At 34.6% G+C, this 15,394-nt stretch overlaps 1 long non-coding RNA gene across 1 annotated transcript; it reads left to right on the top strand.

Moving 5' to 3' along the window:
• Positions 1-5,234: 5,234 nt before the first annotated feature.
• Positions 5,235-8,222, top strand: LOC107817657 (uncharacterized). Its single transcript, XR_001655252.2, has 4 exons — positions 5,235-5,537; positions 6,451-7,299; positions 7,400-7,544; positions 7,650-8,222. It is a non-coding gene; the product is annotated as an uncharacterized LOC107817657 (long non-coding RNA).
• The last annotated feature ends 7,172 nt before the right edge of the window (positions 8,223-15,394 follow it).

Raw genomic sequence — 15,394 nt, 5'->3', positions numbered from 1 at the left:
CTTATAAGGATGTTTAACATACTTAGATTCCACACATGTTTGACATTTTAATTTTTCGCATTCAAACTTGGGCAGTACTTCCAAGTTAATCATTTTCCGCAAAGTTTTATAATTGACATGACCCAAACGTACATGCCATAAATCATTTGACTCAAGTAAGTAAGAAGAAGCTGAAATATTATTATTATTTTCCACAACCATTACATTTAGATTGAAAAGGCCCTCGGTGAGGTAACCTTTTCCTACAAATATTTCATTCTTACTAATTACAACCTTGTTGGACACAAAAATGCACTTAAAACCGTGCTTAACAAGAAGTCCAGTAGAGACTAAATTCTTTCTCATTTCGGGAACATGAAGGACATTGTTCAAAGTCATGACCTTGCCAGAAGTCATTTTCAGAAATATCTTCCCATATCCTTCAACTTTTGCTGTTGAAGCATTTCCCATATAAACTGTCTCTCCGGGTTCAGCAAGAGCATAGGTAGCAAAAGCCTCTCTAACTGCACAAACATGGCGAGTGGCTCCTGAATCAAACCACCACAGTTTAGGATTTTCTACCAAGTTACATTCAGAAAGCATGGCACACAAGTTATCAACATCATCATGGTTTACTACCATATTTGCTTGACCCCTTTTCTTGTCTTTCTTTGGAGCACGACACTCCGTAGATTTGTGTCCGGTTTTCTCACAGTTGTAGCAGTTTCCACTGAACCGCTTCTTGCTTGGGTTGTATTTCGGACCAGAAGCCTTCTTCCTCTTTTTGTTAGTTTCAACAATATTTGCTCCCATTATTGTTGAATTTCCACGGCCTCTCCTTTCAGCAGCTTTATTGTCCTCTTCGATTCTCAACCGAACAATGAGATCTTCAAGGGACATTTCCTTTCGTTTGTGTTTCAAATAATTTTTGAAGTCCTTCCACAACGGAGGCAACTTCTCAATCATTGCTGCTACTTGGAATGCTTCGTTGATGACAAGACCTTCAGCAAGTAGATCATGAATAATCACTTGCAATTTCTGGACTTGGGTAATAACAGATTTGCTATCTACCATTTTATAGTCCAAAAATTTTGCGGCAACGAATTTCTTCATCCCGGCATCTTCAGTTTTATATTTCTTTTCAAGCGCATTCCACAATTCTTTTGACGTCTCCACGCTACTGTATACATTATACAGATTATCATCCAGTCCGCTAAGAATATAATTCTTGCATAAAAAATCAGAATGCTTCCACGCTTCAATCACGAGAAAGCGTTCATTCTCTGGAGTTTTGTCTGGCAGATCAGGAACATCTTCCTTGATGAACTTCTGTAGACATAACGTAGTTAAGTAGAAGAACATCTTCTGCTGCCAGCGCTTGAAATCAATCCCGAAAAACTTGCCGGGTTTTTCTGCCGGTGCCAACGCCGGTGTTCGGCTTGTCGATGCGTTGGCAGTCACCATCGGAACAGCTTGGTTTTCGCTTTCAGTTGTCATTTTTCTGTAAAAGAATGACACAAACAAACGTTTAATAAACGTTTTCAAACTGGAGTAAAAATCACGTAGATTTTAATCTTCCAACAAAACGCCACGAAGGCTTTACTCTCCAAAACGGGAGTACACAAAACCACAAAGGTTTTAGTTTGCAGAATAATAAGAATAACACAAATACAGAAATAAATATTAAATTTCTTAAGATTGTTATTCCCCCCAATATTGCTGTATTTGTAAATAATAATTCTGCAAAATATAAGTTAGCGTAATGAAACAATAATTAATTCGAGCCCACTGAATTCACAGTGTTTCCTTAAGGAATTTAATCCCCTCCTAGTACCCAAGGTAATGGATTATTTCCTCCCAGGATTGAACGAATCACACACTGGTGTAGCGGTACTTCAACCCCCAGTGTTTCAGCGAACACAAAGTTCGGTAGCAAATCACACTTACAATTGCTTTGTTTGAAGTTAAAACAATGCAGAACGAAGGAGTAGAAACTCAGAAAATCGTATGGAAATGCTGAGAGGAAGCAGTGCAATGTATAGCCAAATATGTTGAGCGATTTTCAGTTTGTTTCTTGTGCGTTGTGTGTTGAGTATCTTTCTTCAACATCTACTGCACATATATATAGCAGCCAGTGTTGAAGAAGACCAAACGTCCACCCTCCATGGTGGAGCAAGCATTAGCTTGTTTGTGGAGCAAGCACATTCATGTTTGTGGAGCAAGCACATTCATGGTGGGAAGAGCATTAGGCGGCTGCCAAATGGTCAATACACGGATTGAAAAATATCCGTTACAAATGCGGATAATCTTACGTTAATATTTACTCCAAATCCGAAGCCGAAACCGTAGCCGAGCCGAGCGAGCGACGACGACGGCGCGAGGCTTGTTTTCTTCTTAACTCTTTAAGAGCTACAAGAAGAGCAATTATATATATACCCACCAAAAATCTCTTCCTCTTCCCTCCATTTCCCATTCACCCTCATTTTAAGACTATTTCATCTTTAAAAAAAAATAAAAAACTCAACAATATCTATACTGCAACAAGTAAGATTTTTATTTTTCCTATTTTCTTGATTCTGTAGTAGTTCTAAACTTCACGACTACTGGGGTGTTTTGGAATACATGGCATTTTTAATGGATTTTTTATGGTGCAGAAATAGCTTGCCAGATGTAAAAAGTTGTGAGACTTTAGATGAAGAAGTTAGAAGACATAGGTACATAAAAACATTCTCCACCTTTCCTAATGATATATCAATACACTAAAGCTCTACTTACATGTGGCAGATTGTACTTAGGCTACAGTCATTTATTCTTGCTCAGGAGAAAAGGCTGCCATAGTTTTTTTCAAAGCCACAAAGTCAAGAGTTTTTCATGTTTTCATCAAGTTAAGTTTCTTCTAGAACCTTCTTCTTCTTTTTTAGTTTTTGGAGTACAAGCATACACATATTAACAACTTTGAGAAGAGTAGATTGGCTAAGTAGAGTTCTAGAAGCCAACTTTACATTAAGAAATGACCTTAGGATATAGAGTTTTTGAAGTGTGCATAAATAGTATTGTCCATGTATAAATAGGACCATTTGGTTTTGTTTTAGAGAACAATGAGGATAACATTTCTGGCTATGAAGATATCATTTTAATGAATTATTATCCGCATAAATATTTAGAGGCGGGAAAAACTTGTCATTAACCTTTTATATGGTGATGGATTTTTTCTCTATTTGTTTATTTGGTGTGCATCTCTGTGGGGAATAAAATCATATGCAAGAATATCACTCGACCTTCATCCACGAGACATTTCAAGAACCTCTTTAAATTTTGTATTGTTTTCCTTAGTTCTGTTGTTTTATAATGAAGGTGGCAGCCACTTCTTTAATGATTGTGGCAGTTTATATGAGAATGTCCTAAAGGATACGAACCGTCATATGATCCATGGTCCTCTACATCAACTCATACTACACTAAAGGGACTCAAGTGGAACATCATCAGCTACTTTTGTTCATCAATAGCAGACCTCTATTATCCATATTAGTAAGTTTCTTTTTGTGGTTCAATTTTGGAAGAATCATTCTTGTCCATGGGAAATAGCTTACTTGAAGAAATTTTACCCCAACATATTTGACATGTATTTTCCAAATCAAATGTAGTATTTAGCAATGCTGAAAGGACTGGCTTCTCTTTAGTTAAAACAAAAAACTCATCTATTTAATCAATCGGATCAAAGGCAACTATTTCTACTAAATAGGATGAGACTGTTTGTAAGTTCTATGGGTGATGTGATGCATGTGAAATATGACATTTCTTAAGGTAGTTCATCAGAAACCAGCCTTAGCTCAGTTGGTGGAGCGGAGGATTACAGTAGGGCAAAGCCTAAACAAGTAATCCTGAGGTCGCTTGTTCAAATCCGGCAGGTTGAGCAATTTTTATCCATTGATTGTTTTCCTTTCATAGTTTTTCTTTTCCAAATTATTGGTTTAACACAGCTATATTGTAAGAAATTCATTATTAAGTGCTATCATCCTCCCTTCCCAGAGAAGAGTAGCAAAAGGGGTCATGAAACTCTTGATCATTTCTTCACTGAAAATTAGTTGATAGTGCAGAGATTTTGTCGATGCTAGAGTTGAAACCGTCGAGAAAAATAACCAAACTAGATTGGTTGGCAGTTGCAGCATCATTAATTACTAATAAAAGAACCTGAGAACATACAACCACCCTCTTGCGGGTACTCAAAAGTCATTGTTCTCTAACTCTGCTCAAGGTCAGGTGACAAAATGCAGAAGAATTTGAGGGTGAAAAGCCTTGTGAATTGGTAGGAGTGAATTGCTTTAGATCTGCAGTTGGGGTGCTATATTTCCAACTTGGTATCTTTTGAATATATACTACAGCAATTACAACAAACAATTTCTCACGGTTTTTTCGTCCCTGAAACTGTTACCACTTTTCAATTTGGCTGTGGGACGCTGCTAATGCTCTTTATGTGAGGATTTCATCTACACCTAAAACCCAAGCTCAGTTAATCTCAAGTTATTCTGTCTCTTCCTTTTTGTCGTGTTCTTGTTTCTAACAGTCAAAATGAGTCATTTTTCTTCTATGATAATTTATTTTGTGAGTGTCGACATCGCTATGAAGTCGAGATAGTGTATTTGTAAAGGTTTGTGTTCTTGAACATGGATTTCTTAGTTTTAAAAAGTGTTTAAGGGAAGATGAACATGAATAATGACTGAATAAGTTGGACTGCTGAAAAGAGTCCTGGGATATGGATTCTCAGGAGAAGATCGAAGTTGCTGAAAGAAAAAGGAGGAAGGAAATATTATATTCAAGGTGGGAAAATATGAGGGATTGCTCAATGCAAGATATACACAATTCACAAGTACTTTAATGACATAAATCTTTCAATGTATTTACCACTTTTGTATGAAGAAAAATATGAAAATGGAAGGATTGAACTTTTCTGCAAGTTGACAAATAACTAACATTTCTTTGGGATCGTCTTAATGAGATAGTTCTAAGTGCTTCACAAAACATGAAAACCTCTTCCAAATGACAAAGTGTATGTATTGACAATTGACAAAGAAGAGCTGCATAAGTAGTTAAACTTCTTCCAATTATATGACTGCTAATATAACACAGGATTTTGGAGTACCCACGAAAATATGTATATTTGTATATAACGCATATAAATTGTATCTCTTCTCTCTCGATTAAGCTTATAACGGGATTATATGATATATTTTCTTTTATGACCGCACGAAGCGCGGACAGCTTGACTAGTGACAAATAATTTGAGATAACTATTTTTAGTAACCATCGTAATATGAGACGGAGGGAGTAGTAATTTTTTTATCAGTCTGATTCGTTTTCAGTTTAGTTCGATTTTTGGATTTTCCGCGAACACTCCCTACACAAGGCATTCAAAAAGTAACTTTCCGTGAACACAAGGCATTCAAACTGTAGGTTCTCTCTTCAAGGAGGCAAAGTGCAGTTTATCCATTTTACAATGTGCATCATTTAGGTTCTCTCTTCAGTTTCTTCCACTGTACTTGACAATTCATCCTCATCAGGTTCATATCTTCCTCTCTCTGTTTCTCCTTCTTTTTTTTTCACTTACTTTTTTCTTTATTGTTTACACAACTCATGTGCTTTTATTAGGGTTTTGGGGTTCTGTACAATTTTGAAATCAAGATTGTATTTTTATATACTGGGTGTAATTAAATCAGCTTAAATTGAATTGGGTTTTGCTTAAAACTTGTTGGAGTGGAAATTTTCATTCAACAAGTCAAAAATGAAACTCCAATTAAATTACAATACTTAACGCTTATATCTCACTAACTACAACAGTTAGCCTTAAGTACACTTAATTGTTATGTTAAATGAATGAATAGAATAGACGTTCATGGCTTTAGATGGTTTCTTTCGTTTTAGGCTTCATGAAGTCTTTTTAGGTCATTTGAGAATCTTCTTAATTTGCATATAATTTTTGTTTTGGTTTTTTCTCACTTTCCTTCCTGCAGTACCTTTTTTTTGGGGGGTAAAAATAGTTTACTCGGACCGGTTATTATTTTTTAAAGAAATGTGTATACAACAACAACAACCCAGTATAATCTCACTAGTGGGGTCTGGGGAGGGTAGTGTGTACGCAGACCTTACCCCTACCATGAGGTAGAGAGGCTGTTTCCAATAGACCCTCGGCATCCTTCCCTCCAAGAACTCCCCACCTTGCTCTTGGGTGACTCGAACTCACAACCTCTTGGTTGGAAGTGGAGGTCTTGTCTAAAAGAAATGTGTATGCATATTCTAATTGTGTACCAAATACATTTTAGATGTGTTCCAAGAGTTCAATGTTACAGTAATTTTAAGCTGTGAGAAAGAAAAGCCGGCATGTGCATATGGTTTTGGTTCAATTAAAATAAGCCTGATAAAGGACAGACTATTTGAAGATTCCTTACCTATCTTATTCTTGTTTATTTTCTGCAGATTCTTGTTGGCAACCATTTATTATGATGCCTCCACACGGCAAAAAGAAAAGTTTACCCCCCCCCCCCCGGATGTACTTAGCAACCTTCCCGAGAGTGTAATCGATGACATTCTAATGAAGTTGCCTTTACGAGATGCTGTGAGGACAAGCATCTTATCAAAGATATGGAGATATAAGTGGTGTAGACTTCCACAGATGACGCTTGATCATACACTCTGGAAACCTAATAGGAATGTAACATACATTGCAAGTAATTTTCCAAAGATTGTCTCCCACATTTTAAAACTTCATGCAGGACCAATTACAAAGTTAACCTTTTGGTTTCCTTATTTTGTCAAATGTCCTAATATTGACAATTTGATATGTTTCCTCTCCAAGAATGGCATTCAGCATCTTGTTCTTAAAATTCCTATTGGTATAGCCCTTATGAATTGCCTTCTTCATTTTTCACATGTTCGCAGTTGAGGCATTTGTCTCTCGAAAATTGCCTAGTACGTCCTCCACCAGTCTTTAAGGGATTTGAAAGGTTAATTAGCCTAGAACTATGTCGAGTCACTATTTCTTCTGAATTTCTTGGAAGTTTAATCTCCGATTCCCCGCTGCTTGAGCATTTGGTGCTCGAACCGTCATGTGATTTATCTCACATTGAAGTCGATGCTCCCAAGCTGAGGTCATTTTTCTTCATAGGCGGTATACATATAATTCGTCTGCAAAATATCCCTCTTCTCGCAAAAGTTTCGATTCTGTTTAGACAATTTTCTGTGAAGGCAAGAAAACCTGATCTTGCCAAGTTTTTTTAGCCTATTCATGCTCTTGAGCATCTCCACTGGGATTGCTATAAGTTTTGGGTAAGTGTTGCTTCGTGACTTCATTGTAATGCATTTTCATAATTGTATGTACCTTCTTTTGGGCTTTGAGTCATCCTGATTTCTTGCATTATCTTCCTAGCATTTGTTTGCCGAAGCAGTTGAAGTACCAAGAAGGCTTTCCTCTGCTCTGAACTGTCTCGGTGTGCCTAGATGAATTACATGATCTTCAAGGTGCTCTTTGCTTGATAAGGAGCTCTCCATATTTAGAAGATATTGAAATGAAGGTTCTTAATGATGTTTTTCTCACTCTTTTATCTGTGTTATTCGTACATAATGACTTATATTATTTGATAGTCAGTATATTTTCAATTTTTCTTTATCCTTCTTAGGTGTATCAATGTTTTAAAATGCTTGATCCAGCGACTAGGGATTATGTTACTGAAATTCCTGCAAGCTTCTCAGATGTGACATTGAATCACCTCAGGGCAGTTAAGCTTATAGGTGTAGCAGGAACATGGCCTGAAATGCAGCTTATCAAGCTTCTATTGGCCAAGTCTCCAGTGCTGGTCACAATGGTAATCGAGACCCCTATGGACTGAAAGATAAAAAATCTCTTAAAGTAGTCGCAGAGATAACAAAATTTCCGCAGGTGTCATCTAAAGCAGAAGTTGTATATAATGTAGATTAGTGTCCGTAGTTGCGCTTGATCTTCACCAGCCTTTAATCAGTTCATGAATCTTTGGCTAAAATGTTTTTGGAAGTTAAAAGTGTGAAAATAGAAACAAATGTTGATGCAGTACTATAAAGTTGTGTTTTGCCTTTGCCATAAGATAGTGAGTAGACTATATTAGTTTGGGAACAAGTGTATCTGGATGGATGTTCTGAGTAGTAGTTCATGCCTGATTGTTCTATGAGTATGAAATAAGACGTTAGTTGTTTATTTGAAACTTGTTTTGTGTTTTAATTCTCTAATTGATCATTTCCCTTTGGCAAGCTTGAAACATTTACTCCACAACTTACATGCCTATAAGGTATAGTTATACATGGAGAGTTGGTACTAGCATAAACTTAGTAGTTGTAAAAGTAATTGGTTTGATTGGGCAAGTTCAGTTGTAGGCAGAAGGTCTCAGTATGTAGAAATATTGCACGTGAGATCCCGCGATCAGAGGCTGAGTCAAGATTTGATATTTATGGATTCTGAATTTGATATCTAATAAATTTGTAATTAAATTTTTATATATATTTAACGAATTTTATAAAGCAAAAACTTTCCCAGCTTTGTCTTACCATAATTTCTCTCTTTCGTGTTTGGTGGGTATAAAACACTCTTAATTGGTACAATTTCAAACCACAAAAACTAGAAATTAGATAGTAAATGAAATCGTTCATAAAAAAATTGTAGTAATACTACTAAAGTAGAAGAGCATTTAATGGTTGATACTTGACAATCATAAAATTTAGCATTTTGGTCAGAACACAATATTCTTTGCCTCATACTTTGAGATGCTCCTAAGTCCTACCCGCTGATCAAGGAGCGAGGCTGCTCGCTTCGCTCAGGCGGTCTTCCCTTATTTTCCGTAACGTTCAGAGTAGTTAGAAAGGAGGAAAAAGAACCAACGTATTACAAAGCTATACAAGGGGACTAATTGTTGTTTTACAAAACTAAATAGCAGGCAATTGCGATTTGTTCATATTAAACTTAAAACTAGTAGTCGTACCCACGCGATGCGGGGTCAATATTAAAAAAATATTAATTAAATTCCTATCTACCACTTTCTTTTTGTAATATAATAGAAGATATATATTTTATTAATCTTGAAATATTTTTTATTTTAAATTTTATCATATTGTTCTTAATAATATTATCTGAATTTTAATGAATAAAATCTCTATTAAATTAAAGAGAGTTGTATAATAATTGAATAACGTTTTTGTTATATATTTTTCTTTGTTATATTATCCAATATACAGTATTATTGCATTGTTAATAGAAACTTTTATTAGCATATTACTTAATTTAAATTTTTGTATACTACTTTCTTTTTATAATATAATAGAAGATACATATTTTTTTATTTTATATTTTATTCTATTATTTTCAATAATATTTCCTGAATAAATAAACTTTTTATTTTTAAAAATAAAAACAAAAATTATTTAAAAAACAAAGAAATTTTAAATTGGCATTTTTTTATTTTTGTAATTTTTTTATTTTAATTTAATTTTTTTTTTTATAATTTTAGTTTTTTATTTAAAAATAATTTAAAAACTCCAACTTGAAACTACTTTCCAATTTGAATGGACAATTTTTTTAAAATTTTCGTTTTTTATTATAAAATATTTTATTTTATTATTTTATTGATATTTAAATTCAAAAATAATAACCAATAACTAATTATTAACTACTAATACCATGCAGTTTTTCTCTAGGCTGCCACTTGGCTTAAGGAGAGAGCTTTTCCCTCTCCTTTTAATAATATATAGATATAGATTTGAAAACTCCAACTTGAAATCTCATATCTATAGTTCCCCAAAGATATCTAAATATATGCGTAACAACATTCCAATATCTTCTTGTTGGGGAGGAGCTGAATCTTGCTAATAAGCTTACTCCAAAAGCAATATTTGGTCGGGTATTGTTGGCAAGATACATCAGTGCCCCAATTGCACTAAGATATGGAGTTTCATCACCAACGAGCTCTTCATCATTTTCTTGAGTCCGAAATTGATCTTTATTTATGTCAAGCGGTCTCACAACCATCTGAGTACTTAATGGATGTGCATTATCCATATAAAATCGCTTTAAAACCTTTTCAGTGTATGTTGATTGATGGACAAAAATTATATTTGTTACATACTCAATTTATAGGCCAAGACAAAATTTTGTCTTACCAAGATCTTTCATTTCAAATTCTTTCCTCAAACACTCTACAACCTTTGGAAGCTCTTTAGAAGTGTCAATGATATTCAAGTCATCAACATACACATCTATGGATTATGATGACAAATTCATATCCATGCCTCTTAATAAAGACACAAGGGCAAATAGGGTCATTTTTGTACCCTTCCTTTAGCAAATACTCGCTAAGGCGATTATACCACATCCTCCTTGATTTCTTCAATCTGTATAAGGATTTCTGAAGCTTTATTGAACAAGTTTCCCTTGAACTTTTATGTGCTTCAGGAACTTTAAATCCTTCAGGGATTTTCATAAAAAATTTATTTTTCAATGAGCCATATAAGTAAATTGTGACAACATCCATTAACCGCATATCAAGTTTTTCATGGACTGCCAGATTTATTAGATACCTGAAGGTAATTGCATCTACCATAGGAGAATATGTCTCCATATAATCAACATCGAGCCTTTGCGAAAACCCTTGTGCCACAAGTCGTACTTTATATCTTACGACTTTACCTTTCTCATTTCGTTTTCGCACAAAAATCCATATGTACCCCACTGGCTTGACACCTTCAGGAGTTCGGACTACTGGTCTGAAAACTTCACGTTTTTTGAGTGAAAACAATTCCACTTGAATTGCATTTTTCTATTTTTGGCCAATCATTTCTCCGTCTATATTCATCGACAGGTTTTGGCTCAAGATCCTCATTTTGTTGCATTACTTCAACTGCAACATTATATGCAAAATTGTTGTCAACAACAATATTATTTCGGTTCCACCTTTTTCCCGTAGAAACATAACTTATTGAGATCTCTTCATTTTCATCATTTCCAGGTACTTGAATCTCACGTGATGTCTTTTCAATTGTTATGTCTTTATGCTCTTCTTGAGCAATTGCCTCCGAGTTATGATCAACTTGATCATTTGCTCCTTTCCTTTTTCGTGGATTCTTATCCTTGGAACTGGTTGGTCTACCACGTTTAAGGCTTGGTCTGGGCTCATTTTCATTATCATATTGTCCAACTGGGACATCAACCCGAATTGGAGTATTTACAGCCGGAATATACAATTTAGTAACCCGTGAAAGGTTAGTAAATGCATCTGGCAATTAATTTATAATATTTTGCATATAAATAATCTTTTGAACTTCTTGTTCACATTGATTTGTACGGGGATCCAAATGAGATAGAGATAATACATTCCAATCTATTTATTTTTCAGTTGTTTATTTTCTCCCCCTAATGTTGGGAAAGCTGATTCATCAAAATGACAATCAGCAAATCTGGCTGTAAACAAATCTCATGTCATAGGCTCCAGATATTTAATAATAGAAGAAGATTCATAACCAACATATACTTCCAATCTTCTTTAGGGACCCATCTTTGTGCATTATGGTGGAGCAATTAAAACATATACCGTACATCCAAAAAATCTTAGATGGAAAATATTTGGCTCTTGACCAAAAGCCAATTGTAATGGAGAGACTTCATGGTAACTGGTTGGCCTTATGCGCACAAAGGCCAGAGACTTCATAGAAAGGGGATGTTTTGTCCTTATTAACAATGGTCTAGCTATTAATTGGAGGTATTTAATCAACGATTCTGCTAGACCATTTTGAGTATGAACATGAGAAACTGGATGCTCAACTTTTATTCCAGTGGCCATAAAATAATCAGTAAAGGCCAAAGATGTAAATTCACCAGCATTATCAAGACGAATTGTCTTAATTGCATAATCTGGAAATTGTGCTCTTAACCTTATTATTTGGGCCAACAATCTCGCAAATGCCATATTGTGAGTTGACAATAAGCACACATGTGACCATCTTGTAGATGCGCATATCAAGACCATAAAAATACTTGAATGATTCATATGGAGGGTGTATAGGCCCACATATATCACCCTGTATACGTTCCAGAAATGCAGGGGATTCAATCCCAACTTTAGTTGTTGATGGTTTAATAACCAATATTTCATGAAAACAAGCAGCACAAGAGAACTCCTTAAATTGAAGAATCTTTTTGTTCTTCAATGTGTGCCCATTTGAATTCTCTATTATTCTGCGCATCATGTTAGAACCGGGATAGCCCAACCGGTCATGCCAAATGATAAAATTATTGAAAGTAGTAAATATTTTGTTTACTATGGCATGTGATTCAACCCCACCAATGTTTGTGTGGTATAACCCAGAAGAAAATGCAGGTAATTTTTCATGCACGCATTTTTTCCCGCTTTTATTATAGTGATATAAAGGTGTTCAATCTTTCCTTCGTTAGAGGTTTCAACATGGTAGCCATTTTGGCGAATAGCTTTGAAACTCAACAAGTTTCTTTGAGACTTACTACAATACAATGCATTATTAATAGTCAATATCATTCCTCCAAGTAGTAATAAGGACGCTCATACAGAGCCCTCAATTAATTTTGTACTAACAGATATTGTATTAACATATGCCTTTTTTATAACCAAATAAGAGAAAATTTTCTTTTTTCTTAATATTATGTGAGTTGTAGCACTATCCAAAAGGCATAAATCTTTATTACTCATCTTGGATCCAATTGAAGACTGAGAATTTTATTTTCATCATAAAAAATAAAAGTACACCATTAGAAATACGAAAAAACTAACACTACCAACAACAACATAAGACAACTTAAGTACTACTTGAAAATAAAAATTAACTTTAGAACAAGAAAAAGAAATACTGAAAATAATGACATAATTGCATTCCCCAATAAAATGATCAAACTTTAGTTTTGATCCTCAAAGAAGTCTTCCACTTCCAAATGAGTAAAATCATCGAGGCCTTCAAAATCATCATCATTATTCAAAGCAAGATCTGCATCGGCATTATCATCATTTTTGTTTGAAGGCCCTGCCTCAAAATCATTTTTGAAGGTCAAGTGAGACTCCACTGGGGCATTAGCAGAAGATGTTCCATCATTATTTGCCTTTCTTTTGATGGAGTTTTGATAAAGCATGACAAAATACTCAGGTGCACGACATTCAATTTTTCAGTGACCTTTCATGCCACAACGGTGGCAGTTATCACTTTTGCCTCTTGAAGAATTGTATTGAAAACCTATATTGTTCTCTCATTTGCATTACCACCACAATGACGATTATTATATCGTCTCTTGCTATTGCCATGCCACGTACATTCATATGGCCATTATAATTATCTTATCTTTTTCTAGACTTATCACGTCTCGCTACCATATTCGCTTCATAAATTGGAGTTGACCCTGTGGGCGGGCTTCGGGATTTTTCATCAAAAGAATATTATGTTACTCAGCCACCAGAAGGCATGAGATCAATTCAGAATACTTTTTAAAACCCATTTCACGGTATTGCTGTTGTAATACCATATTTGAGGCATAAAAAGTCGTAAGAATCTTTTCCAACAAATCCTCATCATTCATAATACGTAATTTTAATTGGGAAGTTATTCGAAATACATCAGAGTTATACTCACTTATGGTCTTAAAATTTTACAACCGTAAGTGCATCCACTCATATCGAGCCCTTGGCAATACTATAGCCTTAAAGGTGATCATAACTTTCCTTCAGGCCAGTCCACAATTCAAGTGGATCTTTCACTGTCAAATATTAAACCTTCAAACCTTCATCCAGATGGTGACGAAGGAAAATCATGGCCTTCGCTTTGTCCTGGCTTGATGCCTCATTACCCTAAGTATTGGTCTCACCAAAACTTTTAGCTGCTAAGTGAATCTCAACATCAAGAACCCATGATAGGTAATTCTTTCCAGAAATATCAAGTGTCACAAACTCAAGTTTTGACAAGACATAGCGAAAACTATCAAAGAAAATAAATGAATTAGAAATGATTAAGATAATAGTGAAAATAAATACATGGATATGAACATTACGAATGTTTAAATTGTGTTGTCATAATACAATATAGTGGTAATGATAACCTTAATCTATTTATTAGTACTTATGCAGATTTCAGAACGTAAAGTTACGTATTATATCAAACAACAATTTCTATAAATGAAGACAAAATATTGATAATAATATAGGTTTAAGGCGATGGCTTATAACGCCAATAACTAGCAATCTATCATGTTTGCCACAGTGTAGTGTGATTCATATTGATTCGAAATGATCACTGATCATGATAACAATTTGACTTAATTCACAGTACAATACCACTAGAAATGGCAAGAAGAGAAGAAGAAATGTAGAAGATAACGTGTTATACCTTTCGGATGAAGAATTGCACTTAACTTTGGAGAAGGCTGAAGTCGTGTTGATAACGTTTTAAGAAATGTAGCTCAAAGTAACAATATAAAATAAGAATATAAATAGTAGAATAAGAGAAGAAGAGATAACTTTCTTATTTTATTGAGTGTTCAAGTGTGTCCCATATCACATTTCATGTCTCTATTTATTCTATTACATAAAAGGTTACAAAATGATTGTCTTAAATATGACATTAACAGTTGAGATCATGGGGAAGATAATGGTAAGACGTTATGGAGGTGTGGGAGTTACAATCATAATAATAATGAGTAATTGGAGATTATTTACATCATAGGTGAAAGTAGCGGGAGTAGTGGACATCCACATTTACAAAAGGTTTTACAACATAGGTTAATAGAGGGTATTTGTAAGAAAAATCGAATACAATAATAAGGGCATTATTGCAATTTACCAATTTTTCAGTGTGGTGTCGCCTTTTGGATTTCGTCATTTAAGTGTGAACTATAGATTGCTTCTCTCTTCAGTTTCTTCCAAACACTTCCGAATTTGAGAAGTGAATACTTCACAATTCATCTTCATTAGGTTCATAAATTCCTCTCTCTATTTATCCTATTTTAAATTATTACTGTTTTCTTAATTGTTAGCACAACTCAAAGTGCTTTTATGGTTCTGGGGTTCTGTAGAATTTTCAAATCGAGATTGTATTTTTATGTTTTGGGTATAATTAAATCAGCTGAAATTGACTAGGGTTGTGCTTAAAACTTGATGGGGGTTAACGTTATCATGGATGTAGCATATTGATAGATGTTTACTTTGCATTATTTTCTAAGCAGTGTTGGTTTACTCTATATATACACACGTTCTTTTATAGAAAAATACTACATATACTTGGTAAAAAATTTCAGACAAAGTGGTGTCGGATAACATCCAGACACAGATCCAGGATTTGAAGGTGTCGGCAGCACATGAGCGAACTGTTTAACTAGTGCCTCCTTATACTTTTG

This window comes from Nicotiana tabacum, chromosome 24, assembly GCF_000715075.1.
Source record: "Nicotiana tabacum cultivar K326 chromosome 24, ASM71507v2, whole genome shotgun sequence".
NCBI lineage: Eukaryota > Viridiplantae > Streptophyta > Magnoliopsida > Solanales > Solanaceae > Nicotiana > Nicotiana tabacum.
This window is presented reverse-complemented; position numbering and strand designations above follow the sequence as displayed.